The sequence below is a fragment of the Mustela nigripes genome, chromosome 12, assembly GCF_022355385.1.
Source record: "Mustela nigripes isolate SB6536 chromosome 12, MUSNIG.SB6536, whole genome shotgun sequence".
NCBI lineage: Eukaryota > Metazoa > Chordata > Mammalia > Carnivora > Mustelidae > Mustela > Mustela nigripes.
Genome location: NC_081568.1, coordinates 153,878,014 through 153,884,956, shown reverse-complemented (window position 1 = coordinate 153,884,956; position 6,943 = coordinate 153,878,014).

Genomic DNA, 6,943 nt, shown 5'->3' with positions numbered 1-6,943 from the left:
GAGGGATTCCTGTCTCACGTTGAGGTCTTTTTATCCATTTTGAGTTTATCTTTGTGTACGGTGTATGAGAATGGTCGAGTTTCATTCTTCTACATATAGTTTCCCAGTTTTCCCAGCACAATTTATTGAAGAGACTGTCTTTTATCCACTGTATATTTTTTCCTGTTTTGTCGAAGATTAATTGACGATAGAGTTGAGGGTCCATATCTGTGTTCTCTACTCTGTTCCACTGGTCTATGTCTCTGTTTTTATGCCAGTACCATGCTTTCTTGATGATCACAGCTTTGTAATAAAGCTTGAAATCAGGTAATGTGATTCCCCCCGTTTTATTTTTGTTTTTCAACATTTCCTTAGTGATTCAGGGTCTCTTCTGATTCCACACAAATTTTTGGATTATTTGCTCCAGCTCTTTGAAGAATAACGGTGGAATTTTGATAGGAATAGCATTAAAAGTATATATTGATCTAGGCAGTATAGACATTCTAACAATGTTTATTCTTCCGATCCAAGAACATGGAATGGTCTTCCATCTATTTGTGTCTTCTTCAATTTCTTTCACGAGTGTCCTGTAGTTCCTCGAGTACAGATCCTTTACCTCTTTGGTTAGGTTTATTCCCAGTTATCTTATGGTTCTTGGTGCTATAGAAAATGGAATCGATTCTCTAATTTCCCTTTCTGTATTTTCATTGTTAGTGTATAAGAAAGCCACTGATTTCTGCACATTGACTTTGTATCCTGCCACGTTGCTGAATTGCTGTATGAGTTCTATAGTTTGGGGGTGGAGTCTTTTGGGTTTTCCATATAAATAATCATCTCATCTGTGAAGAGATAGAGTTTGACTTCTTCATTACCAATTTGTATACCTTTTATTTCTCTTTGTTGTCTGATTGCTGTTACTATGACTTCTAATACTATGTTGAATAAGAGTGGTGAAAGTGGGCATCCTTGTCGCATTCCTGATATCAATGGGAAGGCTGCAAGCCTTTCCCATTGAGGATGATATTTGCTGTGGGTCTTTCATAGATAGATTTGATGAGGTTCAGGAATGTTCCCTCTATCCATATATTTCGAAGTGTTTTAAACAGGAATGGATGCTTGATTTTGTCAAATGCTTTTCCTGCATCGATTGAGAGGACCATGTGGTACTTCTCTCTTCTCATATTAATTTGTTGTATCACATTGGTTGATTGTGAATGTTGAACCATCCTTGTAGCCCAGGGATGAATTCCACCTGATCATGGTGGAGAATCTTTTTAATGAGCTATTGGATCCTCTTTTCTTTTGGATTGGTGTGGCCAATGGTTTCTCAATCTTCTTTATTCTTTCAAAAAACCAGCTTCTAGTTTCATTGATATGTTCTACTATATCTCTGGTTTCTACCTCATTGATCTCAGCTCTAATCTTAATGGTTTCCCTTCTTATGTGTGGAGTTCGTTTGATTTGTTGTTGATTCTCCAGTTCTTTAAGGTGTAGAGACAGCTGTTGTGTTCTGAATTTTTCAATTTTTTTGAGGGATGCTTGGATGGCTATGTATTTTGCCTTCGGGCCTGTGCTGTATCCCATAGGTTTTGGACCAAAGGTCTTTATTCTCATTGGTTTCCATGAATTGTTTCAGTTCTTCTTTGATCTTTGGTTGATCCAAGCATTCTTAAGCAAGGTGGTCTTTAGCTTCCAGGTGTTTGAGTTCCTTCTGATATTTTCCTTGTGATTGAGCTCCAGTTTCAAAGCATTGTGATCTGAGAATATGCAGGGAATAATCTCAGTCTTTTAGTATAGGTTGAGTCCTGATTTGTGACCCAATATGTGGTCTATTATGGAGAAGGTTCCGTGTGCACTTGAGAAAAATGAGTATTCTGTTGTTTTAGGGTGGAATGTTCTGTTTATATTTATGAGGTCCATCTGGTCCAATGTGTTCATTCAATGCTCTTGTTTCTTTATTGATTTTCTGCTTCGAGGATCTGTCTATTTCTGAGAGGCATGTTAAGATCTCCTACAATTAGTGTATTCATATCAATATGACTCTTTATCTTGATTAACAGTTTTCTTAAGTAATTGGATGCTACAATATGGGGAGCATAGATATTTACAATTGTTAGATCATCTTAGTGAATAGTCCCTTTAAGGATTATGTAGTGTCCTTCTGTATCTCTGACTACAGTCTTCAGTTTGAAGTCTAATTTATCTGATATGAGAATCGCTACCCCAGCCTTCTTTTGAGGCCCATTGGAATGAAAGCTGCTTCTCTATCCCTTCACTTTCAGTCTGGCTGTATCTTTAGGTTCAAAATGGGTCTCTTGTAGACAACATATGGATGGTTCCTGTCATTTTATACAATCTGCAACCCTGTGCAATTTTATGGGTGCATTTAGGCCATTCACATTGAGAGTGATTATTGATAGATACGTTTTTATTTACATCGAGTTATCTTTGAAGTCTTTCTTTCTGTAGACTGTCTCTATATTTCTGTTCAATGCTATTCTTGGGATTGTTTCTCTTTTATAGAACCCCCCTTAATATTTCCTGCAGTGGCGGTTTGTTGGTAGCATAGTCTTTTAAGACTTGCCTGTTTTGAAAACTCTTTATCTCTCCATCCATTTTGAATATCAGTCTTGCTGTATAAAGTATTCTTGGCTCAATGTTCTTCTCATTTATTGCCCTGAATATATCTTGCCAGCCTCTTCTGGCTTGCCAGGTCTCTGTGGACAGTTCTGACGTTATTCTGATGGGATTCCCTCTCTAGTAAGGAGCCTCTTTGCCCTGGCGGCTTTCAAGAGATTATACCTACAATTATAATTCCTCAATTTGACTATCAGTTGTCGTGATGTTTTTTTGGAATGTATAATGTTGGGTGGAGACCGTTCAGCCTCTAGTACATGAACGTTTGTTCTATTCATGAGATTGGGAATATTTTCATGAAGGACTTGTCCCACTCTATCTTCTAGACTTCTTTCTTTCTCCTTCCCTTCAGGGATTCCAATAATTCCTACGTTGGAACGCTTTATGGCATCATTGATTTCCCTGATTCTGTTTTCCTGGTTTCTAAGATGTTTGCTCCAGGCTTCATCCTGATCCTTTCTCTCTATCTGTTTGTCTTCCAGATCACTAATTCTATCTTCTTTCTCAGTTACCATAGCTTTGAGAGAGTTTGATTATATTGGAACTCATTGAGAGCATTGTGAACCTCCTCCCTGGTAGCTTTAAGCTCCGCCCTAACATTGTTAACATCCTGTCTGGTCACTTTCAGTTCGGCCCTAAACAATTCTATTTGGTCATCCATGGCTTTCTCCAGCCTAGCTATTGCCTGGATAATTGTTAGCCTGAATTCTCTTTCCAACATATTGTCTATGTTGATAGCCATTAGCTCTGTTGCAGAAGGTCCATCCTCCGTATTTTTCTTCTGTTGGGCATTCCTTCTCCTAGTCATTTTGGTTGGAGTTGACTGAAGAGATGTAGCTAGATGTATCAACTGTGGTGCAGTCAAGGTGCACCCTGGAACACTTCTGAGCAATCAGGATTTCCCACCCAAACAAGAGACAAAAGAAAAGAAAATGAAAAAAAAAAAGAAAATAAGAAAAGAAAAAAGAGAGAGAGAGAGAGAGAGACAGGAAAGAAAGGGAAGATGAAAAAGAAGGTTCAGCCCAGATGGCCCCAAGGTAAGATTTATGAAGTAGACAAACAAAAAGAGATAAAAAGACTGATAGAAGTGTATGACAAGAGAAAAAAAAAATATATATATATATATACATACATATATGTAAATAAAGAAAGAACCTCGTCAAAAAGAACCACAAGTGTAAAATTTATATGGTATCAGGACAAGCACAAAAAACACAGAAACACTGGTGGAAGAAGATGGGAGAGTTCTTATAAATTCTCAGTGTGTGCGAGGAAGGTTGTTTTGATTCTTCCTGAATGTATCTTGATATCTTTGTTAAAGGACTCAACTTTCCTAAGATAAAGGGGATTAAATATTAGTTTACCTATAGGGGTTGTATTGATTGGGGAAAGGGGATTACTTTGAAGTTTAACTCTATATGAATATTAGAGGATAAAAACAAAAAGGAATAAACTAGACTAAACTAAACTAAAATTTAAAAAAAAAGAATTCAAAAAATAAAAATGCAAAGGAAAAACATAGGTGTATGTATCAAAAAGTTCAGGTTAGAAAGGTATTATCGAATTTGATGTACTGTACAAATCACTGTGATGGTAAATAGCTTAAAAACACTACCTATGTGTAAAAAAAAAAACAAAAAACTTAGAAACAAAACAAACAAACAAACAAAAAAAAACGGAATAGTGTGAAGGGATCCAGGGCTGAAAGAGTTAACTGTGTAAAGGTTCTGCTAACTTGCTTAACTTGCTTTTTGTAACTGCTTTGCTAGCCTTGTGGCTAGAACTTTGAAACATAAGAACATGACCTTCCCTCCCCTTGCCCCGCTTACTGAGCAAGTTACCTGCTTAGGATATGTCTTTGAATTGTGCTTATGGTTAACAAAGAAGAGAACTGCTTTGTCCTAGTTTCACAGCCGCCCAGCTTCACCCGGATGATAAGATATGGCTAAAAAATGTAAACTGTGCAGAGCATACCAGGAACTGTAACTATGTAAAGAGGTCACTGTGATTATGGCTTTGTGACAAGCCTTTGTCTATAAAATGCATAAAAACCCCATACTCCCTTGGATCGGGGTTCTCAGCTTCTGCTTGGTTTTCAGGAATGCTGCAGAGCCCCAGCATGCTGGAACAATAAAACCCTTGCTGTTTCAGAAAGAGCCGCCTTGGTGTCATTCCTCCATGCCTCCCTGGGTTGAGATCTTCTAGACCCTAACATTTGGAGGTCCCACTGAGATTTGACCCAGCCAACGGGACGCCGGACTGAGCAGCCCCAACTCGCTCTTTGGGTAAGTCTACAGTGCCTATTCTACTCTTGGTATTGATATACGTGTGCACATATTGGTTTTGGTTTTGTTTGTTGATTCTGTTTTCTCGTGATTTCTGGTAATATTTGGTATTTGGGCAGCCTTCAGTGTCTGACAGACGTGTCCGGGAGACACTGGTTGCAACCCTGGGGGATGCCCCAGAGGTGAAGGAGGGCCAGGCACGCCTGGTGGCCTCCTACCGGGTAGATCCAGAGGATCTACATTTGTATTTGTTATATTCCAGAAAACACTATCACAGGCCTCTCTTTTACTTTTCACTTCTCTTTCGGTCCCAGTGGAGATGAGCACTTGCATTTTGCTTTCTTCTAGGTTTGATGACCACAGGAATATTCCTGTACTTCGAAATGGGACAACATACATCAACTCCCCTTTCCCTAACTCTAGCCCATTGGTCAGAGGTACGGGCTAGAGCTCATAATCTCTCTCTCTGTAAAGAAAACTAAATGGCAGACTCTCTATGCCATTGAATGACCATCTTTCCAGGTCAACTGCCCACCCCCAGGGGTCTTTCCATCTTTCCCTGATTTTGCAGGTCAAGAGCGTCATCTACTGGCCAGACCCGAGGGACATCCAGACCAGGAGCCTTATATCTTGATGTGGCAGGATCTCTACGAAAATCCTCCTTCTTGGTTAAGCCTTTTCTGCCTCCCGCTCCTAATATCCTACCTCCTTTGTCCCCTTCACCTGCAAATCCGATGGTCGTTGCTCTAACAGCACCCATCCCCACGGCCGGACCCACTCCGACTCCCCTGAAAATCCACATCAAGCCCCCTGTACTTCCAGACTCACAGGACCTCCTTTTTGAAGCTCCCCCTCCTTACCCTCCAGTACTGGCCTTTCTCCTCCTCTGATCTCTATAACTGGAAATAATTTGGATTGCAAAACTTAGGAAAGGACTGAGATCCTGTAAAACTCCATGGCCTGAGTGGGATCTATCAGTTAGATCTCCTCTGCAGGAAACAGGGCAAATGGACCTAGGATACCTTCAGGGCTCATACCTAGGCCTTCATTGCTCTGCACCAGGATCCCAGACTAAGGGGCTTTTGCAGAATGTGTTTGCCCAAATGAGTCAGCTAGTAAACTTTCTCCTGACATATTGGATGGTAATTATGTAAATAAGTCTTCTTCTAGTAAACCCAGGTTGTTGGGCCATCCCTAGCAAAGGGGACTCTGACTTTATTTCTCTGTTTCTCCTAATAGATATGGGGGCTTCTCCCTCACTCACTTCCCATGTTAATGGCTATAACTGGAGCCAACTGGGGTTAGTCTAACTCGAGACAGAGATCGTAAGGAATATTCCCAAGCAGCTGCCGAAACTCTCTTTGTTTCGGAGGAAGTTTCCCTGTGTTCTCTGGCCCGACTTGTACTGCTTAACCCCTCCCCATGTGCTGGTGGGAAAGCATGGCATCTGCTCCTCTGTTGAGGCTTATGAGCTCCAAAGTCAGGAATCCTTTCTCTGCCTCCTGGCAGCACTTTGTTTCTTCTGTTTCCCCTTTCTCCTGTTTCTGCATGCAGCCTGCATGACTACTAGCCTCTAGATCATGCACCACGGTATGATCTCTTTTCATGGATCATGCACCACGTCATGTCTCTTTTCATGGTCAAAGAGGAAGAAGAGCACCCCCTGGACCTAACACCCCCCCCTCCAGATTTTAGCACTTGTGTCTCAGGTAAACATTCAAAGTGGAGTGGGTCCAGGTGAAATGTAAATCAGTATTGGAACTAAGTTTGTTGTTAAGATATGATGTGTCTTTTAAGTTATCAGCAGTAAATGTGAAACTTAGAAGTTTACTGAAGGTCAGATAAGTTCATGTTATTTGTTAAATTTGTTAGCAAAGAGATGACTAAACTGATGGTTAATTGTCTGTCTCAAAAAGTTTTAATGGGTAATTGATGAAGTAGCTTTAAGTCTTTGGTAACCTGAAAGTTTTAAAGTTTTGCTTGGATGGAAAATGGAATTAAATTGTGGACATCTAGATCTTAACCAAACAGGATAAAATGCT